The 25745-nt window shown below is 36.4% G+C and overlaps 1 protein-coding gene across 3 annotated transcripts in view; it reads left to right on the top strand.

Moving 5' to 3' along the window:
• The first annotated feature begins 4138 nt into the window (after window positions 1-4138).
• fbxo34 (F-box protein 34) overlaps window positions 4139-25745 on the top strand; it is a 33136-nt gene continuing 11529 nt past the window's right edge. Inside the window, exon 1 of one of the 3 annotated variants that reach the window (XM_028822057.2) lies at window positions 4139-4300. The gene's annotated coding sequence lies outside the window, so the exon portion shown is untranslated. Of the gene's footprint in view, window positions 4301-4331; window positions 4640-24094; window positions 24251-25745 lie in introns of those variants that run through there. The other 2 variants (XM_028822056.2, XM_028822058.2) reach the window with 2 other exon arrangements.

The following is a 25745-nucleotide window of genomic DNA, read 5'->3' as shown; positions in this document are numbered from 1 at the left end:
TATAAAATCTTATGTCTACTAGACTACAATGCTGTTTGTTGAGCAGTTTTTCCTTTTAACCGATCGCTCATTTTTACATTTAAAGGCTGAAGCATCCGCAACTTCCCATTTACATGTATATCATCACTAACAGTATAAATCTTTCCTCACCCATTTGATAAGAACAATTTTGCCATGGGAAGTTCATGTAGAGCATCTTATGCCAGGCAGGAACCGCTCCTGGACAGGGCACATTTACTGTATACACACAGTCTCCCATACAGAGTCTATTTTGAGTTTCCAGCTAACCTGATATGCACATCATTAGCATGTGGGAAGAATCTGCAGACATTGAACATGGACATGAGAAGAATAGGCAAAATCCAAACAGACTGCAACCAGGCCAGAAATCAAGCCAGGGTCCCTGGGCCTATCAGTGCTGTGTACTGTGTCACTTGACTATCAGCCATCCCCTCTCTTCATATCTAATGAGTACTACTGAGGCTACTTCACTCTACTAGTAAATGACACGTACAGTAGTTATCCAAACTAGCTTCTGAATGGTTTCTCTTGTCATCAGAACTGTTATTGCAAACAGGCTCTAATGACATTTTCCGGGTCTTTTGCCTTCCCTGGCAATCAATCAAATTATGTGCCAAAACTTTCTTGAATGCATACAAAAAGCCTCCTCCATTAGTGCTATGGTGCCAGGCTTCAGAGGAACTTACAGAAGGATTTTTTTTTTGGAGTGGGAGAGAGTAAATGGGAGTATAGCATGGCAGGTACAGTATCATGTCTCCGCACGAGAAAAGGTCAAGTTACCCCCTTTCATGATGACAAAAAGAAATCTTTCTGTTAGCAAATTAGCTTTAAACTGGAGGGAAAAGAGCAGGAAGATATGTGATGTATATTTAATGATGGAAAATGGAGATGAGAGTTTGGAAAGAAATAAGAGACTCCACTCAATAATTGAAAGGTTTGCATTTTCATTCAGAGTCTCTATTCAAACTCTAGAGCAAACTCATTACTGCTTATAATGTTTGTTCAGTAAAGGTTTAATTATCTTATATAATATATGAAAAACAGCATTATTTGTTAAATATATTGCTGTTTACTTCCTACACTTCATGGCTGCTCATTCTTTTAAACATTTATGTTTTGAGACTTACTTTGATAAAATGAATGTATCATCTGATCAGGCATTAATATTACTAATTAATTTATTTGTGCACAGTTTGTATATACCTATATTGAATGTGGGCTGTAAACTTAAATAATAACCAAATACACATCTCTTCCATATGGTGAATTAAAAGTTGTTTTCTCGTAAGAGGCCATTAGTCTTGTCTCTCTGCTGAAAATATAAAAGGTGTACCCAAAATGCATTACGCAACATGGAAACAATAGGTAAATTGACTTGCAGCAATTTACAAAAGGCAAATGAAATGAAAAATGTGTTGAAAGACAAGTTTTAGTAGCAGCTCAGCACAACACTGAAGGGCAAATGCTAAATCTAATTTATAGATGTGTATGAAACAAAGCCTTAGTAACTTAAAAGGTTATTGTTCTGCCTACTTTTCAAAAGTACACATAAATCAGAGATCAGAATGGTGCTAAGCACTTTTTTTTCAAGTGAAACATTAAGTAAACAAAAGTCTGCGCTTCGAAATCCATATAAATAGTTGCAATAATGGCTATAAATTTGCATTTAACATCATGTAGGTGCAGATGACTTGGAGGCAGCTGAATCAACACAGATGAGCCAAGATAGAATTCAAGCACATCATAAGATAACTGAGAATCCACTGGGATACAGGACTGGATTTGCAGGACTGGCAGAGTAAATGGATTATTCGGATTTTACCAGTGAATCATAAGTGGGATTTAAACCAATAACATTGTGCTTTACAGTCCATAATCTTAGCCATTTGGCCACACTGCCTGATAAGGAAAGAATTCAAAATATGAAAAACTTGGGAACAACTAATAAACAATACACAGAAATTTTCATTCACATGTATTGGCTTCCTCCGGGTGCTCCAGTTTCCTCCCACAGTCCAAACACATGCAGGTTAAGTGTATAGACAATGACAATGCTAAACTGGCCTCTCTGTATGCATGTTCACCCTGCAATGTACTGATGTCCAGACCAGGGAATGTTCCAGCCTTGTGCCCTATGCTTCCTTGGGTAGGCTCTGTCTTTCCTGCAGTAATACTCAGGATAAATCAAGTTTAGAAAATGGTTTCAAGGATGATTAGAAGCAAACAAAAAACGCAGGAGAACCAAACTTGTAAGGTTATGTTTAATTATAAAATATAATGCACTTACTTGCTTCGAATCTATACTGTACATACTGTTATTGGTTCACTTTTAACTAGAGTAAATAATGACATTAGAGAATTACACATTAGAATTACCAATTTTATTCCTAACTAAAGAGTATGAGTTACAAAGAAAAACTAATCAAGAAAGCACACCATCACCAACGACCAAATTACTTCAAGATGCACCAGCTATGGAAGTATGCTAAACTACTGTATATTAGTATATTACTGGTAATGTAAAGTGATTTGGATGCCATATAGCATTAGTAGTAGTAAGTGTTTAACATAATGAATTGAAAAAAAAAACAGCCATCACCAGTTTTTATGCTTTCACTGGGACATGGAAGCAACTTTTCAAAATACAGTTCTAGAAAACACCCTTTCATGAACTCTTTGCTTAAAATGTGGAGCAAGAAAAAAAAACTGAAAGGTAAAATGTTAGACAGATAAGTCTAATGTGTTATCTTTGAAACATTAAGTGAACAGAAGCTGAGGAGCCTTGTTAGACTGTACTTGACCAGGCATGTCCTTGTCAAAGGTTTGCTTACATTTCCTGTACTGTTAGATGTATTACCTTGATTTATTCAAGTCTTTCTCTGTTCTACAGTAAAATGTCTTCCTTTCCATTGTGAAATGTATTCCTCCTTGCTGAGACATCTGTTTTTAGGCTCCTCTTTCTCTGCAATCAAAATAAGACCCAAAATATTACAAAATATATTTTGTTATAACAAAGGAATGTAATTGTACCACTGCATACCTTTAATCGGCTTTACAAATTAATGTCAAGATTTTCGAGAATGTACATGGCTGCAGCTACAGCATTAGATAGATAGATAGATAGATAGATAGATAGATAGATAGATAGATAGATAGATAGATAGATAGAAAACTTTTTCAGAACCTGGTGGGATCTAATCAATAACATTTTAGGATAACCATTTTAATTGAGGAAACAGATTCTCTCCCCTCTTTTTTTACTCTATTTATTTTTATTCATTTATTAATTTATCTATTTACTTATTTTTACTACTTTCTCATGGGTGGGAGTTGATTTGTTGTAAACCTAGTTTTGTAAACATTGACATATTTGTATGGATTGTTATTTGATTTTAATAAAATCAATAAAATAATAAAAAGATAGAACTTTATTTGTTACAAGGGGAAATTGTTTTTTTAAAGTAGTTCTTTAAATACATACATAAACAGATTATATACATACATATATATGGTTGAAATAGTTTTACTGTCAAATAATGCAAAGAGTACGCGACACGTGTTTCGCCCTAATTCTGGGCTCATCAGGCGTACAAACAACCACAAGCGTTACCTGGTAGGTAACCACCCATACAATCAGATTGTGACACAGACTACGAATGCAATGAATACATATACATATATATATATATTTACTATGGTCTGAACATACGCCAGAATAATTAAAAAGGAATACACTTTTTAAATGAAAGAAAACTTCTGACTTGGCAGTCACAGTCTACCTTAAAAAATGTGACTGCGTTAAAAATGTATAGCTTTTTATTAAATCAAAAAAATCTTTTTCCAACAAATTATTTTTCTAATTATTTAAAGTATTTACTTCATAATAGCATTGGTAATAGCAACAACTGAAAATATTTAAGAAATACGGTCACTTTACTTTTAAAAATCACTTTTTAAAACCATTTTCCCTGTACAGTATAAGTTCATCTTGTATTCCTGGCAGGGGCCAGCCCTGGCCGGGAAGGGAGTCTATCGCGGTACACACTCCATGCCTGCGTACTGCAGATAGTGTACCAAAACAGTGTATCTTTTTTTTTAATCTATGTGGAAAGCCACACCAACACCCAGTGAGCATGCGAACTCCACGTATAGGACACATCAGCCCTCACTGAATCCGATCTCATTCGCTGCAACGCTACCCGCGATATTCCTAATTACAAGCACAAACAATGAGAAATAATTCGACCCGGCAGCACGTAAAAGTTGGAAGTCAGTGACGGTAAGTTACTCGAGAAATGCGGGGTTGGGCTTTGGCGCGGACGGGTGGGTGCGTGCGCGCTCTTGGGGACTGAAAAGCGTCGACGAGGCGCGCGCTGTAGCAGTCGACTGAGCGTCTCCCCTCCGAAAGTATGTTTAGTGTGGAGGGGAGAGGTCTTATGTTAGTTGAAATGGTAAAATAATAATAAAAAAAATGTTTGGTGTGTTGAATAGTGATTAAAATTACTCGGAGGCTAGGGAATTTTACATTTGAAAAGGAAAGCAGGAAACAAAAAGGAACATTTGTCAAATCTGGATGGAAGAATTTTAAGCAGCTCTCGTCCCTTTGGAAATTGAGCAGGTCAGCTTCGTGCTTTATTATTGTTATTTTAGTCATTACCGTGTGTCGGTTTACCGTAGTTGAATTATACTCAGTATATGTGTTATGTAGGTGTTTCTGCTCTCTCTGTGTTTTGCATTGGGCGTTTATTAACCCCCCCTCCAGTCCAAAACGTTGGAATGCCGAAGTAAGTTAGTACCAGCTGTGTGTGTGTGTGTATGTGTATGTGTGTGTAGCTTACCGTTTTTCTCTTGTGGTGAAAATGAGCACATATTTATGAGATAGGAAGAAAACTTATGTATGATTATACTTGGCAAATTAATTTAATGTAATTTTCTTGTCTAGAAAAATAACGCTTGTTCGTTGGGCCTCAACCACGGACTTTCCCGGATGATGCGGTTCGTTTATAGTCGATTTTGAGGCTTGCTGATGGCCTTGATGAAACGTTTCATACGCTAGGAGTGCTTAACATCCGTCCTATCTATTACAGTGGCTGACCGTAATTCCTACGCATTTTAAGTATTTCTGTAATATGCCTTTGAATTTATCTGCCCATTTATATAATAGTTCTTACCATTTTAACAATCAAGAATTTTAACCTGAACTTCTCACGTGAAAACTACAGTATTTTATAATAAGGGAGATTTTTTTTCCAGCGTAGTAAATGACATTATACTTATTTTTGGTGTCGTCCTAACGGTTTTCAAATTTAGTTGTCAGTTTTTTCATGGTGTCCATTTTATTACATTATAATATATGAATAAGCTGGTACTTGATACAGTATCTTGGTTGAGTTGTCATGCTTTTTAAAGACCGGTCATTTTTTTGTTTTATATTTGAAGTGCAAGTAAAGCCGAAGTATATTTTCTAATGAACTGCGAAAAACTGAACCATATACTAATTGTGACATGTTTGATCATGTATAATTCGTAGATCGGCACAGTAGGTAACATTATCTTGTAATATTAAATGTAAGTATCTTAAAACACATCTGAGATTCTGAAATAAATAATTCTGATACCAACTTCACAAAGGGCAATTTCACTTAGTTTGAGAAGTCTACTGTGTATGTGGAAAAAAACTGTGAACTAGTAAACTTAAAATTAAGAGTGTTTTTTTTTTTCTTACTTAAATTAATACTTTCTTTACCTTAACATTGCTGGGGCAGCTTTATCTAATAGCATTAACAGGGGCACACCTTGAAAGTAAACTTCAGGTTAATGATTTATGGTACACATTTCACATTCACATTTCTGAGGATGTTGCACAAAAGAGACCCAGAGTAATTTTATATATTTCTGACTTGCACTAGTGTAGATATCAATATTTTTTTTTATATTCTTATTTTCATAAGAAATATTGGATATTGCAAGAACTCTCCAAAAAGGCATAGCAGGGCATTTAATTATTTTTGTATGCGTCATTGCTGTGGATATAATAGAACACTAGGTTCTAGGATGAGGCTTGTTAAATTTGCTTATTTTCATAATTTAAATAAATGAATGACACAATCGTGCATAAGTTATGGAGAGTTAAATTAGACAGATGCATTCCTATCTGTTGTATGCAGTTTGAGTCAGCATACAAAATGCATTTAATCATGATTGTAGAGTCTAATTGATACTCTTTAATGGTATATGCCATTATCTCAAAATATGAAGTGGAACTGAGAAACTGGTATCCTGCTTTACTTCTAAAGAGTTGTACCCCCCACCCCTTTCTATCCGCAAATTATTTTGAACTAGAGTAAATCAGCACTCTTAATGGTTTTGGTGGAGTGCCCATGACTGTTGATTAATTTATTCTTCTGCTTGTCACTATATTATTACTGAAATTTGGTATTTTCATATTTAAATGTATTGTTCGAAGTTTGTAAATATGATTTGTTGATTTCCCAATTCGCTAGTTTTGAGCACAGTGATATTTAGTTGTTTTTATTTTGTATCTGGTCTTTTTTTGAAACTAGAATATGATGCTCGACAATCCTTGTAAATCATCAATTTGATAACAGTACTGTATATTTATAAATGCACAAACCCCTAAATAATTACACAGCAAAAAGCAAGTTATGGCAAGCTGAGCAGCGGGTACCTAACACATCTTGTAGCCTCGGGACACAAAGATCTTTAACATTCATGTAGTTAACAAGTAAAGTTCCTACTACTTGTTATAAATGTATATTACATAAATTAGAAATAATATTTAATTGGAGAAAGTAAGTATTGTAGGAACAGTTAATTCAATATGCCGGTACTTACGTATGTTACATGTTGTTTAACATAGGATTTTTTTTTTTTTTTGCCCCGAGGCTTAAGATTGTGCATGAGTATTCATCCATCAGGGCTGCTTTGAAACATTATCTTCAGGTTCAGTGTGGAAAAATTCAGTGTAACTTAGAGCTGAATTATTGCCATATTTTCTTTCATATTACCTGTTTGTCCATATGTCTGACCCAGATTTTTATTTTTAATTTAATATGTAATGTTTTTGAACAAACCTTTTATGGATTGTTAGTTTGTGTCTGAGGTTATTACAGTGGTGTTGTGGTTGTCTTTTGCTGCTGTTTAAAATTGGTGTTTTTTTTTTTTTGTTTTTTTTTCTTTAACAGTGTAGTCCAGAATGTATGGATCTTACACTTTTGTTAGGGTATGGATGTAGTTGGGCATACTATGAGTGAAGAATGTAAGTCAATAAGCATACTCGCTAACTGCAGCATTTCAAATTTGTATCATGTAGGTCAATTTCATAACTGTTCATTGTCTAAACTTTTCTCCTATCTTGTACACTGCTTTGAACCAAGCATGATATTTAGATGGTGTTGGCACAGAGAAGAGGTATTACACATATTTGGGGAAAAAATGCTGTAACTGTTTGTATTGATCTTGTGATTCCTTTTTTGTATTATGTGTGTTTCTTGAGGGAGGACTTTTCTAATCAAGGAGGTTGCACAGATCAATTTACAATATCGGCTGATTTTGATCTCCTTGTGGCAGTAATCCTTTTTTTATCAATTTATTTCTTGCAATATTTTATTTTTTTAAGATTTGTTTCACTGTAGTTTTCAAAACCATCAGTTCAGCCTAATACTTCCATCTTATTGTATAAAAACTAAGCACTTGGTTTTTGTAATTTCCATTATTATTACAAATCAGTAGGTGTATTATTTGATGGGTATTTTGTACTATAGTAGTAATCTTTTTGGTAATGTTTAGAGGAGTATTTATTTATTTTTAATAAACCTAAATCTTTTGGTATCCATGTAGATTTCAAGGAAAAACGTAACATGAAGGATACCCAGAAACACTTCATGCTGGGGTTCTTTTGTCGGTGTACTTTTAATTATTAATAATATTGTAGGGATTGGGAACAGTAGTGATTCTTTAGATATAAAAGCACCCCAGAGACAGAGAGAAGATGAACTGTTTCTCAAAGGATTGTGTGTAGTACACAACAGCCACTTTTTTCAGGTCGCACAATATTATGTCTCTCTGAAAAGGTTCTGGTTGTAAGTAAAAGTGAAGCAGTAAATTATTTGTTATTTTGATATGTTTTAAGTTGAAGGCCCATTCCAATTTTTTATTCTACAATTGTCTTATATCTGTGTTTTTAGAGTATACTGTAGCTGATTGTAAGATGGTAGACATGTCAAGTGTCATGCAAATTAATGCTTTTAAATGGATATTCAGAGACATTAGACATAGCTTTAAGATCTTGAAGATCCAGGGATAGATGCCACAAATTTACCATTCATAAATAACTGCAAGTCTTCCACTCTTGGACATATAATAGGTTGTCACAGATTTAAGGCAGGTTTTGCTACAAAATTATTTATTTTATATAAATCTTTTAAGTTTATATGTTACATGTATTGTTGTCACTACAACTAAGATTTCTCATATTGTGTATCTGAGCTAAAGTCTGGTTTATTTTTCAATTCTACTGCATCATATTAAGCTAAAGAGCAACCTGGAACTAGCACCTGTATAGGTGCGTTTCTTATTGAGCCTTCTAGAATACTATTCAGTATTTAAACGAAGTAAGCCACTGTCTTGCATCTGCTGCTGCTGTTAAGAGGCTGAATATATTTAAACTGTATGTACAGATTTGTTTTCTCTAATTACTAATAATAAAAAAAATAGAATTGTGAGCTGATCATATTGATACATTTGTGTGTGTTGTGGAAGTATATCAAACACTAGGATATATTTTTGTCATATCACCCACCCCTAATTAAACTTATGTGTTTAATTAGATAAGTATTTGATGAAACCCAGTTTTGTTTATGTACAGGTATGGTCTATGGTAAACTGGTACTTTCTCCAGAATTGATACATACCTAATGAAGTGTGAGATGCTGCTCTGGTCTTACCAGACCTGACCCTGAATTGAATTTTCATTTCTCTTGAATGTACTTAATCCAAGGTATAACCATGTTCAATTTTTGTTTTTTAATGTTTGGGAAAATCATTCATACACTTGAGCTTCTAAAGCCAATTTTTTCCATAGAAAATTTAGCATTACAAATTGGTTAGTCAGTTCTGTATCATTTATAATTGTATGTTGCATTCAGCCACGGTTTGGAATATTGTACTTCTAAGATGACACATCAGTTGACCGAGTGCCCTTTCAAGTTTCGAGGACTGCTTTTTTCCTTTATTTACAAATTAATCCGAAGTATATTCAGTATCTTGCATCTAATACTACCTATGTGGTTATTAATTCTCAGGATATCATTAAATAAGTAATGGAAGACAGTGAGCATTCTTAGTGGAAGGCTCAGAATCCACATTACTAACCGAGAATGCTAAACCGGATGGACGCAGGAACATCCGGCCATGGGCCGTAGCCGCAAAAAGACGTACTGTGCAGGCGCCGCGAGAGGCGGCCGCGACCACAGAAAAAAGGAGTCAAACGCAGGCGACGCACACAGCACCGCACGAAAGCCATTGCACACGAAACTAGCACACAAAAAAAAAGCCGCTCGCGCCCCACAAATCCCACACCCACCTCCAAGCACCCCCCCCCCCCCCCCCCAAAGCAGCGGACGGGACACACACAAAGAGGAGGATTCAACAAGCCCCTGGCACACAAAAAGAAAGAAGTTGCTCGCGCCCCACCAATCCCACCACACCCTCCAAGCAACATCCCCCCCAGACGCCGGCAAAGCACACAGCGCCGCACGAATCCCATTGCACACGAAACGGGACGCACACAAAGAGGAGGATTCAACAAGCTCCTACCACACCAAAAAAAAGAAGCCGTGACCGCCACACCAAGACCATTAGAGACGAAACGGGACAGACTACGGACATGGCACACGAAACGTTCACAACAACGACGATTCACACCCACAAACACTAACATCAATAAGAAGTGACACCCAAAGCCCCATTTCTAAAGGAACTGTCCGCAGACACCTGCTAAACGATTGCGCCAATTAGCTGACAACGCGTTCAATAATGAGTCCACTATTGAGGAAAATTCATTGGGATTAATGAATGTCATTTGCAATCATTGTCATTCACTTAACTTCCCTGAAGAAACAACTGGCAATACAAGTAATGAATTTACACGTTGTTGTCAAAAGGGTCAGATTAGACTGCCTCCTTTACATTCATATCCTGAATATCTACAGAAGCTTCTAACTAACGATGTACCTGAAAGTAAAAACTTTATGAACTGCATTAGATCCTACAATAGTTCATTTGCTTTTGCATCTACCGCAGTAAATATCAGGCCACCAAAAGGCAATGGCCCATACTGCTTTCGCATATATGGACAAATATTGCATCGCATTGGAACGGTGCACCCTGAAACAAATCAACAACGCAAATATGCACAAATCTACACACAAAGCCCCATTTCTAAATGAACCGTCCGTATTAAACATACGTCATCTCAACACGTTCACACTATGCAGCATAGGTGGATCTCATTACAATAAGGCACTATTAACCGTTCAACTGCAGTAAAGGCTCCATACTAACAGTGAATGCGATCCTCCTTATTACTTATCCATATTTATCACGCTCAAGAACAAACAAGTCGTAAATTCACGATCACGGGTACAAAACGATACGGCTCAGATAACGGGACCAAACACAATTCACACTATGCAGTATAGGTGGATCTCATTACAATGAGGCACTGTTAACCGTTCAACTGCAGAAAAGGCTCCATATTAACAGTGCGTGCGATCCTCCTTATTACTTATCCATATTTCTCACGCTGAAGAACTAACAAGTCATAAATACACGATCACAGGTACAAAACGATACAGCTTGGTTAACGGGACCAAACACACGAACCCGCATGAAAAAACAAAATACACGGCGGCGCTTACAATGCGCTTCTGAACCTCCGGAAGAAAAAATGTCTCGGCTCCAAAAACGCAAAGCTCAACTAACACATTATCAGAAACGAGCGCATATGGACAGACACACTGAACGTAGACGCATACAGCACGCGTCTCAAAGTGCTACATCGAAACAGGCACGGATTCAAAACGAAACACCTCCCGCCTCAGACATACAGAAACGGCAGCGAAGGGACAAAATAAATAAAGGTGGCTGACAACACGTTCAATAATGAGTCCACTATTCAGGAAAATTCATTGGGATTAATGAATGTCATTTGCAATAATTGTCATTCACTTAACTTCCCTGAAGAAACAACTGGCAATACAAGTAATGAATTTACACGTTGTTATCAAAACGGTCAAATTAGACTGCCTCCTTTAAATTCATATCCTGAATATCTACAGAAGCTTCTAACTAACGATGTACCTGAAAGTGAAATCTTTATGAACTGCATTAGATCCTACAAATCGATATCCACTATGAACATTAACAGTGGCACTGCACATGACATCCGTCTTGCAAAACTGTTAATTATTGATGAATGTACAATGGCATCCACTCACTTACTCAACACCATTCATAAACTTCTACAAACGTTTATGAATAATAATCTTCCCTTTGGAGGAAAGGTACTTTTATTACGAGGAGATTTTAGACAGTGCTTAGCTATTGTTCCACATTCCATGCGCTCAGCTATTGTTCAGTGCAGCTTAAAATACGCAATTAGCATTGCTTTCAAAAGATAGTTAGTACAAAACATGCGATGTCCACATCCAGATCATAACAATTGGTTATTACAACTGGGAGATGGTACACTCACCAATACAGATAGACTTCTCCCAGATATTATTACAATTCCTCAAGCCTTTATCTGCGCCGACTTAGTTACAGACAGATTTGGAACAGCAATCTCATTAGACCAAATGCCCCTTTTAACACAACGCACTATATTATGTCCAAAAAATATTAATGTGGAAACATAAATACCCAAGTCATTGCATTACTTCCTGGAGAGACACAACTCTTTCTAAGCTCTGACAAACTTGACTCTGATCACGACAATAACCATCTTCATTGACCTTACAAGTTCTGACCTGGAATTACCTTTTACACTTAAACGGCGTGTGCAAAGAAATTTTCCAGTAAACCTTTACACTGTGCCACACACTTTATTGTTTGCTTTCTATTTGCATCATCTACACTTTCACACTATTCTATATCTCATTCATACATCACGCTCTTTCTCATTCCCAACACCAGGGGTTGGCGAGCGAAGCGAGCAGGGGGCGGAGCCCCCTAGTTGAGTACTATGACACATTCATATTTTGCAGCAGGCATGCCCTTATGAGTATTCGTTGTATTTAACAACCATCAACATTGCAAATTTAGTCATTTGCATTTGATTAATTATTTTCATGTGAGGTTGTAGCAGGCTGTATGATTTGCTATAGATGGCAGAAGATACATTTTCTATAGAGTTAGTGTTGTATCTTTAAAATGCTGCCCACCTAATGCAGGACAAATGCTTTTTTTAAATAACCAGTTTTTCTAATTATAACCAGACTTCTTTTGGGTGCAATCAGTTGCTAGCAGTGTGGGTAACCTGCTTTTCTAGTACTTCTTTTGGGTTTGAGGGAAAAAAATATAGTTAAGGTACTGTGTGTTTTGGTTTGTTCTACTACTGCTTGTTTCCTGTTAATACAGAAAAGAGAAACTGGAAAACTGTAGATGTTATACTATCACAGTCCTTTTGAAATTTCCACCCTTGCAAATGCAGAGCTAAACAACACACAATTATAAATACTTAAAATGATTCTTATATATTTATAAATGATTCTTATATATTTATTAGCTTCATATGGTCCTTGAATGCACAAGAGTATACAGTGCATCCGGAAAGTATTCACAGCGCATCACTTTTTCCACATTTTGTTATGTTACAGCCTTATTCCAAAATGGATTAAATTCATTTTTTTTCTCGGAATTCTACACACAACACCCCATAATGACAACGTGAAAAAAGTTTACTTGAGGTTTTTGCAAATTTATTAAAAATTGAGAAAGCACATGTACATAAGTATTCACAGCCTTTGCCATGAAGCTCAAAATTGAGCTCAGGTGCATCCTGTTTCCCCTGATCATCCTTGAGATGTTTCTGCAGCTTAATTGGAGTTCACCTGTGGTAAATTCAGTTGATTGGACATGATTTGGAAAGGCACACACCTGTCTATATAAGGTCCCACAGTTGACCGTTCATGTCAGAGCACAAACCAAGCATGAAGTCAAAGGAATTGTCCGTAGACCTACGAGACAGGATTGTCTCGAGGCACAAATCTGGGGAAGGTTACAGAAACATTTCTGCTGCTTTGAAGGTTCCAATGAGCACAGTGGCCTCCGTCATCCGTAAGTGGAGGAAGTTCGAAACCACCAGGACTCTTCCTGGAGCTGGCCGGCCATCTAAACTGAGCGATCGGGGAAGAAGGGCCTTAGTCAGGGAGGTGACCAAGAACCCGATGGTCACTCTGTCAGAGCTCCAGAGGTCCTCTGTGGAGAGAGGAGAACCTTCCAGAAGGACAACCATCTCTGCAGCAATCCACCGATCAGGCCTGTATGGTAGAATGGCCAGACAGAAGCCACTCCTTAGTAAAAGGCACATGGCAGCCTGCCTAGAGTTTGCCAAAAGGCACCTGAAGGACTCTCGGACCATGAGAAAGAAAATTCTCTGGTCTGATGAGACAAAGATTGAACTCTTTGGTGTGAATGCCAGGCGTCAGTTTTGGAGGAAATCAGGCACTGCTCATCACTAGGCCAATAACCATCCCTACAGTGAAGCATGGTGGTGGCAGCATCATGCTGTGGGGATGTTTTTCAGCGGCAGGGACTGGGAGACTTGTCAGGATAAAGGGAAAGATGACTGCAGCAATGTACAGAGACATCTGGGATGAAAACCTGCTCCAGAGCACTCTTGACCTCAGACTGGGATGACGGTTCATCTTTCAGCAGGACAACTACCCTAAGCACACAGCCGAGATATCAAAGGAGTGGCTTCAGGACAACTCTGTGAATGTCCTTGAGTGGCCCAGCCAGAGCCCAGACTTGAATCCGATTGAACATCTCTGGAGAGATCTTAAAATGGCTGTGCACCGATGCTTCCCATCCAACCTGATGGAGCTTGAGAGGTGCTGCAAAGAGGAATGGGCGAAACTGGCCAAGGATAGGTGTGCCAAGCTTGCGGCATCATATTTAAAAAGACTTGAGGCTGTAACTGCTGCCAAAGGCGCATCAACAAAATATTGAGCAAAGGCTGTGAATACTTATGTACATGTACATTTAACTCTTTTAGGGCGGATGTCGACTTTTGTCGACAGGAGGGGTTGAAGGCGAATGTCGACAAAAGTCGACATCCAGGGATAAAGGGCGACAATCAGCTGTTAATGGCGACAAATCTCACTGTCATGTCACAGGCATTCCCTCTGTGCTTGGAGGAATGCTAGACTCGTTGACTCGGCAAATAAACATTGCGTGTGCGTGAGTTGCGAAATGTAAACAAAGGCAAGATGGCACCGACATGTGAAAAGGCAGCGAAGCAAGTGCAGAAAAGAAAACACTTGGCAGACGTTGTTTTGCGCATTACCGCGGAGTCGGACTCTTGATTTTTCAGAATCGGACTTTATTGGCAGTGATCAGGAGATCGAGCAAGAGAGTTAGAAGCAGGCATCAGCTGATCAGACACCAGCCGATGCCGCGCGAGCGGATCTGCTGCCAGTTGAGTGCCTTCGCGCAGCCGATGCATCTACGGCAAGGTTCGCATGGGATAAATACACATACAGTGAACCGTTGAGAGCCGATCTGGCTACCGGAGTTTACAAGACGGCATGGCTTGCTTTTGGACACGACAGATCACCAGCTGCTGTACTTCAGGCTGCTGTCTCCTGATGCTGCTTTTCAGCTACTGTCAGACGAGACAAACAGGTAGGCAGAGATTTTTTTTGAATCGCGGGCTGCGTTTGCATCGCATTCTCGTTTTTCAAAGTGGAAACCCACAACGAAAGACGAGATGAAGCGCGCTGTGGCATTACAAATAGAGATGGGACAGAACTGGTGATATAACTTCAGGGAGCATTGGTCCAAACGTGTTTTGTCCCCTGGTGGCTTAGGTACGTGCTGCTGCAAAGTTTTATTCACTTCTGTAATAAACAGAAGCAAATCCCATGGGGTGAGCCAGGCTATAATGCCATACATAAAGTTCATAAAGTTTCAGAAGATGAAAAGAGGTGACAATACGGTTTTCATGCAGGCAGAAAACTTGGTGGCAGTGGCATGGCACGATGGCAAATGGGTGACTTGTCTCTCTACAGTACACACTAACAATATATGTTAGAAAATGCAGCAACAGACAATTGAAAAATAGGCATCAAAACAACACATATTGTAAGGAGTGCAATGTGGCAATGACTGAAATTGGCTGCTTTGAGCGAGATCAGACTTTGCTGTGTAAAATGTATGTGATATGTATGTGAAATCATAGAGAATTCAGGCTCATACAACATGCAAGACAGTAACATTTGTCAAAAGTAAATATTTTTTGTTGATTTGATATGTTAAACAATTGCTTTGTGTTCTTTTTTAAAAAATGTTAGTTTTTGGAAAAATATTCAGCCCTGGGAGAAAAGAAACAAAAAAAAAATTAGCCCTAAAAGAGTTAATAAATTTGCAAAAGCCTCAAGTAAACTTTTTTCACGTTGTCATTATGGGGTGTTGTGTGTAGAATTCTGAGGAAAAAAATGAATTTAATCCACTTTGGAATAAGGCTGTAACATAAAATGTGGAAAAAGTGATGCGCTGTGAATACTTTACAGATGCACTGTACAAAAGATGTTTAATTCCATATTAATCATTTAAAAACTTATTTCAGTAATTTCTGCTGAATTCCAGATGAACAAGCACTTCTGATTGTCAAACAGATACATTTTCTTGGAATCAGTTAAAGAGGTGTTTTTTTTTTTTTGTTTGTTTTTTTTTGTTTGTTTATAGAGGACTTTTTTTTTTTTCCAGGTACCGTATTTTTAATGCATTTGCTTTATCCAGAGTTCAGCTGTATGCATTGACTGTTTCATGGCATGGCATTTGTGTTGACAGAGTAATTTTGCTGATTCACATTTTGGGCCATCTCTCCTGCTGGTTTGGTTTCTGTGGGTGGAGTTGTGAAACTATAATTGACATGCTGGGATTGTATACAACTACCAGTTTTAAGGTAATGATTTGTTCTGCCTTATATAGGCATGTTAAAATACTCTCCACTTATTGGCTATTTAAGTTTGTTTTAGGGTGCAATACATGTGTCTTAACAGTACAGCTGAGCCTGTTTGTCTACCCACTATTCTTTCATTAGGTTAACATTCAGTGTGTTTCTAGAGGCAGCCCTTTTAGCATATATATATATATATATATATATATATATATATATATAAATGCATACCTGTGTATTGTGGAAGTATATCAAATGCTGTGATATATTTTTGTCATATTGCCCCCACTCCAAATAAATTTGTGTTTAATTAGATAAGTATATATATTTGCTGTCCAGATCTGGCTGCAACCTTACTGGAAAGAGAGCTTGATTTGTTTGGTATAGTAATAGATTGTAATATTTAGAAAGGAATTCTTGAAAGTTGTACTTTTACTTCTTGCAACAATTCTTTGAACCAAATAATAAACCAGTCTCTCTGGTCTCATTTTGTGTAGTTTGTCTGTTGTACATAGTATTGTTAATCTATAGGTTTTTATTATATATTTCTTTACAGTGTTTTTGTATCATACAGTATTTATATAAAATATCTATTGATAAACACACTCTGTGGTAGCAAAATGCATAAATGGTGCATATTTTCAATTGGATTCAAAACCAACGTTTTTGGTCAGAAGGCACCCAGAATAGAAACGCACATTTTACAATGAAAATGTTTTGCTTAGTTAAGTAAGACAGATCAATACCTCACTCTTTACTTTTTTTCTCCACTAGTCATGTATCTGTTGCAAATATGACTTGGTTTGTTCCGTATTCCAGTAATCTTTTGTACAAAGAGATGCATTCTGCCTTTTCTCTTTAAAATATGTCCTTTATTTCCAACAGTGTAATCAACAATTCTGTTTTGGCACAGACATTGACAGAAGTGAAATTAACCTCTTTGAATCCATTCATTCATTTACAGTATATCCTTTGCTTTGTTTCTTTTGTGAAGATTACTACTAAGAAATGTAATTCTACACAGTAAAATTTCATTTTAAAGTTAATATCAGTAATACAAACCTTATCTGCTGTATGTTTACCATTTTGTGGTGTGTATGTATATCTGTGTATATAATATATATATAAAATCCCTATGTGCGTCCAGGTGTCCGTGTGTGGGTGTCTTCTGGTGAAGTGCGCATGCGCGGGGCACGGTGCGGCGCGCGATATTACTGTCAGAGAAAGTTAGAGGTGTTTTACGGAAATACAAACCAGTATTACTGTGAGAGGAAATTAAAGGTACACAATACAGTGACGCATATTACAGCAACATACAAGCCAGTATTACTGTCAGAGGAGATGAAAGGCATATTACCGACACGCACGCCTGTATTACCGCCAGAGAAAATTAAAGGTATATTACGGACGTACAAGATGGTATCCTTCAATAAGGGCGCGCACAGGCATCCTTCAGTAAAGGCGCGCACAAAAAGGCGAGCCTCAAAAGGATGACTTCAGTTGGGCGCAGTGAATAAAGGCGCGCGTAAATAAAGATCTGCACCTGTTGTTCTTCACATATTCCAGAGCCATTTGAACTAAATTATCTACCCGCCCTTATTGAATAGAGCTGTACAAGACAGTATTACTGTCACAGAAAATTAAAGACACACAATACACGGCGGCAGCCCACGAAGAACGGTCAGCTCAGCAAGTAAACATCAACAAAAGAAAGGCTGAAAGAAAAAAAAATACGACCAACAAAAAGAATGAGGTCAAAGTCCCTTGCCATTTAATATAGACTGTTCCTACTAATGTTTATGCACTACTGTTCTAGCGCCCGTTATTGTAACGGGCTAAATGACTAGTGTGTATATAAGTTTTGTGTATTTATCCATACAGGATTTTTATGACAACATACTTTTTGATCCATTCTCATCTGTTTCCCTTAGACAAATAAATACACAATTCTCAAAAGGCCTATTTATAAGTTTTTAAGTGTAGTCTGAATCTGCCCTGTTTTCTTCAAATATTGCTTAAATCAAACAAACACACTACAGTGGCTCTGAAATGCAAGTAGGAGACTATTAAGAGTTTGCAGAATATGAGGGTGGCAGCATTAACAACTGACTCTGTGTAGTAGCAAAACAAGTGTGTACTGAAAGGGTCGATAGAAATGGAAATTGAAAGAACTTATTTGTGGAATTTATTTTTCCTTTCAGGTGCTACTGTATGTAGTGTTTTTCTGTATAGTATGGTAAAGGTGTTTTTCTTGAACTGTAACTATATAGTGACTACATATAGTATTACCTGTTTTCATTTGTGTGTGTCCATTAGTTTAGTTGTTGACAGTTCTGTGTGTGTACCAGAAGTGTAAAATAGTGTGCTGTTCCTTTTAATGGCAAAGGTTTTGCCATATTCGCTATAGGATCATGGGTCTTCATATTGGAAACAACAATTAAAAACACATCCATTTAGTGTCATTTAAAAATAAGACCGGTTTAGGTTGGTTTGGACAGTGCTGTCACTATACAGATACAATATTTAATTTCGGCTACTTTAACCTCTTCATTTCTGAAGTGTTTGTAAACAGTGTGTATTATTTTCTTTGTTAAAAGGGAGAAACAAGTGCTATTTGTGTATTTGCTATTTGTAATTTTCGTATGTATGTGTGTGTGTATATGTATGTATGTGTGAGTGTGTGTATGTGTGTGTGTGTGTGTGTGTGTGTGTGTGTATATATATATATATATATATATATATATATATATATATATATATATATATATATATATATATATATATATATATATATATATATATAACATATAACTCTAGAATTGCCTTTCTAGTCTTTGTTCCCTTTATCTTTTGCTATAGTGCTTTCTGTCTTCTTTTAGAGTTTTTAGCATTTTTTTCTCCTTTTTTATTATTGTATAATGTGACATACATGTAGGGCATCCTTGTTCACAACACCTGTACCAAGGCTAAAGTAGAATTTATATGTTGTAAGTGAGCACTTATGGTTGTGTGTTTTTGTGTCTCCAGCACAATGTTTTGTGTCATGTTTTGGACATGGGCGATTCACAGCTAGATTGTTGTTGGTATAATGCTATACCTGATATGCACACATGCATGCTGTGCTTATGTACTAGTGTTGATTCATCTCTATGGAGTTTGTATGTGCATTGTGGATTTGAAACTTTTCTGGTGTAACAGAGTATGTTTGTGTATAATAGGGTGGTTTTCTTTCTTGCTTCAGCTCACTCTTGTCTGTAAAGTTCTGGAACCAGGATTAAGAGAAAGTGTGTTTTGAAATTGACAAATAAAGCTCAAAGAGCACAAATTTTGGTAACTGGTGATGAAAACCGCGGATCTCCCAGCTATGGTTGAGAATGCCATGATCTTGAGTACTGCACCATGTAGTTATGCTGTAATCCATTGAATGTCAATCTAATTCACTACAGTTAACTTGATCAGTGATTGGTAAACTGGCTGATCACAAAAACTTTAACTGTAATTTAGTTGTTGTGCTCCTTTACATAAAGTTTTATGGTAGTTTAGGTAGCATATGGTTTTTATTGCTGCAGATGTCCTGTAAATAGAACAAAAAGGTGGATCTAACCAAAGAGAGAGAGGGCCGTAATATTATCCTTAACATTAAAGAAAATGGAGTAATAAACTGAGAAAACAGAATTGGACCTTTTTATTTTGTCCTTTAATTAAAATGGGCATTGCTTGTCTGAGTTTGAACAGTGAGCGAGCTTATGTTTAGTACAGTAGCTCACATTTTCAATTAGAAGAAGAAAAGAAAGCTTTGAAATTCTGCATTGTAAGCAATAGACTTCTTAGCTTAAAAGCAAAATTTGTCTGTATTAATGTTTTAGCTTTATATTTTCTTGATAAACCTCTTACGAACATTTGATTACCACCTTTTTTTTTTTTTTTTTTTTTAATGAAATAAAATGGTTTATACAGTGACTGAGTGAGGAGTCTTGAGTGTCTGAGCTATGTCATGAGATCCCTGGAAAGGGGTGTGTGGAGCTCCTGATATCTTTGCAAAAGGATGAAGGGTAATCGGGCTCTCGGATCTTCATGGTTAAGATCCTGAGCGGCTGGACCAGGTCAAGGAGTCGCCCACATAACACCTGGCTGCAGCAGATAGATGGTCATTTCCGGAGGGTGAGACTAGACAGTGTGCCTGCCTTTGGTGTTGCCAGCCGGGATCTTAAGCTGTTTCGTTGTGTGGTGGGTATGGCAACGTGCTGTACCAGTGCATGCTCCCTGACCTGACCTGACTGTGCATTTTATTGTGTGGGCCATACGGTAGTTTTGGTATGAGTACTGCATAATTAAAATTATAATTTTATAATTGCACCTTAAGAATTGGGAATGAATGGCTGGCACACTTTACGGTTTAAAGGTATAAATATAGTAAATGAATATTCTTAAGCTGTGGCAACCCCTAAGAGGAGCTCCCGAAAGAAGATATTTTAACAGCATTTAAGCAGTGTTTAACTTCCAATATTAATTAATTGAATCAATGTGAGAGAAATATACATATTTCTTTCTTAGACAAATTGTTTCAGACAAGTACATTTCCGACGAATTTAAACAAAATGACAGATTGTAATGAGAAGCATTTTTTTCTTTTTCTTTTTTTTATAAAAAAATTTCTACATTAAATTTATTTTTAGTATTTTTATTCACCCTGAACAATAATAAGCCTACTGAATTTCATTTTCTCAATTAAAAAATAAACTGGTAACACCTATGGTATGTAGTTTAATGATAGAAATTCCAAAGTTTTAATACTTTAATATAGAACATAAAGCTCTTACATTTCTGGTTATACAAGAGTTTCGTGTAAAATGTTTTTAAAGGGATAAAAAAAAAATCTTCCAATTCAGTAACATGAAAGTGGTGATCAATATTGGCCTTAAAGAAACCTGATCAGAGCATCCCTAGCATCTTGCAGAAATTCCCCTTCCAAAATAAGAATACACTGGAAATTGAAGGACTACCACAGTTGCTTAGTTCTGGGTTAAAGCAGCTGATATTAGTTTGCCATACTTGTAACCACCATTGCCAAATGGAGGATGATGTTTGAATTCCAGTTGACTCCACCATAGTTATGAGCTGCTTTCTGTGTATTAGAGCAAACCAACACAGATTTCATTGTTGAAAACATTAGAGAATGGTCTAGTCAATCATAGAAAATGTCATCTAATTTTTTATGGTTTAGTCCCATAGGAAAAGCGGTCTCTTCTTAAATGTCTAAAAAAGAATGTGCTTTTGAGCTTTCTAACCAATGTGGGTGGTAATGTGAGACAATGAGGGATTTACTGTGACATGGACTACTAAGAATTTTAAAGCAGATTTTTTTTCCTATAGGACCACCAGGAGCTACTGATCAATTTCTTTGTTTTGCTCATAGTTTAACTTCTTTCTTGTAATACGTCTGCTACGCTTAGTTCTTCTGCAAACCTGACTAACAGAGTTTGTGTTCAGCTTGCCAACTCAATCATGAATAAACTAGCAAAATTGGCAAATACTGGGATGCTGCAATGTTCAAAGTGAGACTATTCTGTGAATTCCACAAGTTTGGCAACCTTTAGTCTATAACTTTGACAATTCTGTAACCAGTGCAAGGTGTGGTGTTCTGTCTAAAGGCTGAGATTTTTTGTTTTAAAAAAAAAAAAAAAAAAAAAAAACTGAAGCAGATTTTTATGAACAAGGAATGGTAGTAGAAACATCATTGTGCAACTTTTAAAGTTAATTTACCAAAAATCAATCTGTCCTCAAGTCAAAAAGTAGTTCCATGAATCAATCAACAGGATGTCAACAAGGAAAGTGATTTTGAAAAACTAGCTAGCACCAGTACATAACCAAGCCCAAAATGGTGATGCCCACGTAAAAAGAAAATGGTGGTGTGTAAAAGACATTACAGTATTGAAGGTCTTTTTAATTTTTTTTTTCTTTTTCTCATAAAACTGTTATAACATTAAGATTCGGTAACCTTCAAAACCCTTAAAGGAATGATTAAGCTATTTTAGTCTGAATACCCATATACTTTATTACATGCTCTGTGAGGTGTTGCCAAACCAGTATTCTATCTGTATTTTGTGTTTGTTCTTTGCAGTTTCTATTCCAAATTTGAAATTGTCCCTGGGTGGTGTCAGTGGTGCCAAATTTAAATGCCATGAGCAGGGAACTCTTCATCCTTGCTTTCTGATGATGTAATATCCTTATTTTGTTGGTGGTTTCAGCATCAAAATATTTCCAGATTTATCCAGTTATTTATAATACATATTCTTCAATGTTCGTGCGAGTTCCCTTAATGGCACTTACTAGAATTAATAATGTCCCATTTTGCCACACTTTAACTGTTTTTGCTGCCCTGCTGTCTTATTTCAAGCACAAAAACATAGATGTGTTTTTTCTCAATGTTTTGTGTTTGATGGGTTTTCTTTTAGTGCACATTAATGAACATAGGTTTATGCGTTTTCATGTGAGATTCCAATTTTGCTGTTTGTAAATTTTGTATTTAAGTTTCTCTCAACTGAAGAAAAAAAAATACAGAAGTTATTTCCTGATATGTACAGAAATCTCCTTGACCTCTGTGACATGGATGTTTGTTCTTTTAGTGCAATGTACCTTTTGTGAATTATAATGGCAGTCATGGTGCTAGTAGCCTTGAGACAGTACTGCAATTTCCTCCTTAACGATTGGAATGTGCATGTGATCAGCCTTATCTACAGGAAATGGGATCCAGGCATAGGTGGTTAGTACTGAATGCCTAGGGACAGGCTAACAGTATTGCATGTTTTCCTGCATAAAAGATGCACTAATGTGCACAGTGGTGCGTTTTCATGTTGAAAATATATAGCATGTCACTTAAAATATATATTTATACTTGGTCAAACTTGAATCATAAAACTCCAGCCTTCTGCTTCATGAGTTGAGCCTTTGCTATTCACCTGCTATTCTCCCAACATCTGTAATCCCTCTATTACACATGTACTTTTGAAATCTTCATTATTGCGAATGATTTTTTTCCCTTATTTGGTAATCAGTATCTTATTGTCTACTAGAAAAGATTTTTGCCTTGATGGGCTATTTTTCTAGCATTACCTTTTCTTGACTAGCTAATGAGCTATATTCTGTTTTTAAACACTTGGTATAAATCATGTAAAAAATAAAAATCTTGCATATCCTAAGAAAGCATTAGTCATAGTAATTCTAGAATTTATGTGAAATTTTACTGTTTTGAGGGAGGTGTTAGGTATATGTATTGGGAGTAAATACAGTGTAAGCAAAGCATTAAACAAGCAGGAAGGTTAGCTATGTTGCAAAAACCACTTGTTTTAAAGAAATTACTGTTCAGAAGTGATGTAGGAATTAGTGGGACTGGTCAAAGAAAAAACAGTAATAGTGCCATAAACTGTTCTTGTTAATCTGCTGAGTCATTGTCATCTAATGTGACAATGTACAAAATTGTGCATGATAGGCTATGCTGAATTTTTTTGTAAATTCAGATTTTTTTTTTCTGACAGCTGTTGTTAGCTATCCCTTAAGTGAAGTTCAAATTAGCTAGTTGAAAGGCCATTTAAGCCTGCTTGGAAAAGTAATATACTATAATATCAGATATTGAGCATAACATAGTTCTGGATGCAAGAAATAACAGATAAGAAGTAAAAAAGGTGTCCTATTGTTAATTACTAATGAATTTTATGAGGTTGAAAAGGCCATTTGTTATGGGTAGATGGTCATATGTGTGTCCCAATTTTATGTGCCCCACCCCCCTTCTCTGAAATGCCTTTCCAAATTAGGTCAGAGTGTTTGTCCTGTGTCCGTAGCAGCTGCAGATTGAGTACCTTATATGAACTTCTCACTTGAAGGGCTTTGGATTTGTAAGGTGTTGGTATCTCTGTAGAAGGTGCACTGGTCAAGCGTTTCTCATTAAGTCGTGTTGGTTCAAAAACATTTTAAATGGCCCAGCTACATTTGTGCTGCACTGCACAGTTTCAGTGCAGAATTGCAAAGGTAAGACTAAGGTTTTATCTTTATTTCAATTTTGTGCATGTAATTCATAAATTCATAGGCGTTCAAAACTGATTTAAAAGGCTAATATACAATATATATAACATGTTGAGTTTCAGTATTTATTGTTTTATTATTGTGGAGTTTTAAAAGGCCAAGTGCTGCCAGTATTATTGTATAACTTGTCTAACCAAGTGGCATTTTTGCCTCACACTGCAGACTTTTCTGATCTTTACTTAAGTATTCAAGTGAATACCAGCAAAATAAATCTGACTTATGAGAAGTGGCAGTGTGTTTTTTTTCACTTTTTTTCCAGGAAATTAAGTAATTGCTAGAACATTATTGAAGTAAGAAACTACAGCTGTTGTAAATATCCAAAATAGAAAATGATGGCGTTGATAACCAAATGTCTACTCTTACTACTAAATGTTATTGTCTTATTGTGAATTTGTTCCCCGCCTAGTAATGAGCTAAGTTTGTGGGTGGTGTTTTTAATTTCTGTATGCATTGTTCCTGAGAAGTCTGCAGATATTAACTGTTTAATAATTTGTGTTTGTTTGAAATGGTGAGTAGTTAAATATTTTGTACATAATACTTATATACAGTATAGAATTCAGACTGGATCATGGTGACACAATTGATTTTTATTAATTTTGTAACAGAATCGTTGCTATAATTCTATTGCCTACCCATGTCAGATTATCTTAATATTATATTGCATGATACACAGACCAATAATGCAGCAATTTGAAAGCTGAACTTGGGTAACTGATCTTTCTCCAATATAAAAATGAGCTTTTTGAATGATATGAACACATGGACTTTCATTTTTTAAATCTTGTATAATTCGATAAGTCTGTATGGAATTATTTTAATAATCAATGTAATATGTAAGTGGTTCCCATACTTGTCCAGGGGAGCCCCAGTGGCTGCAGGGTTTTGTTCCAACCAGATTCACAATCACTGATAATTGATCTCCTTTTAGTTAGCTGTATTTTTTTTCTTTGGTGTTCAGAAAAGCACAGCAGTATGATTTGTACATTATAAGACATTTAGAAATATTTTTTGCTATAGTTTTAAATGCTTAACTTTGTTGTTTTCCTATTTTATATTGTTCTGTGTAGTCTGCTCCCTTCATTGTGTCCTAATAGTGACAATTAGAAACAAACAAAGCAGACCCCCCAGGATGATCAACGCTGAATGGTGAAAGGCTGCAACTGCTTCAGTATCGGACCCACTGATTAGTCAAAAAAAAAAAAAACAATTTATAACTGCTTAATTCTTATTAAAATATATTAACATGCTTGCTTTTGTAATTTCTTAATTGAGCCCACATATAGAAACCTGAGACATAACCGCTCATTTAATTATGCCAGGAGTCCAATTAAGAACAGAAGTTGGTTGGAGCAAAAACTTGCAGCTCCAGGGGGTCTCCAGGATATTGTTTGTTTGTGAACCACTGTAATAGGCTATTTATTTTGTGTACAATTGGTGTACA

Source organism: Erpetoichthys calabaricus, chromosome 16 (genome assembly GCF_900747795.2).
Source record: "Erpetoichthys calabaricus chromosome 16, fErpCal1.3, whole genome shotgun sequence".
NCBI lineage: Eukaryota > Metazoa > Chordata > Cladistia > Polypteriformes > Polypteridae > Erpetoichthys > Erpetoichthys calabaricus.
Note: the sequence above shows the minus strand (reverse complement) of the source record. Positions and strands in the feature narration are given on the sequence as shown.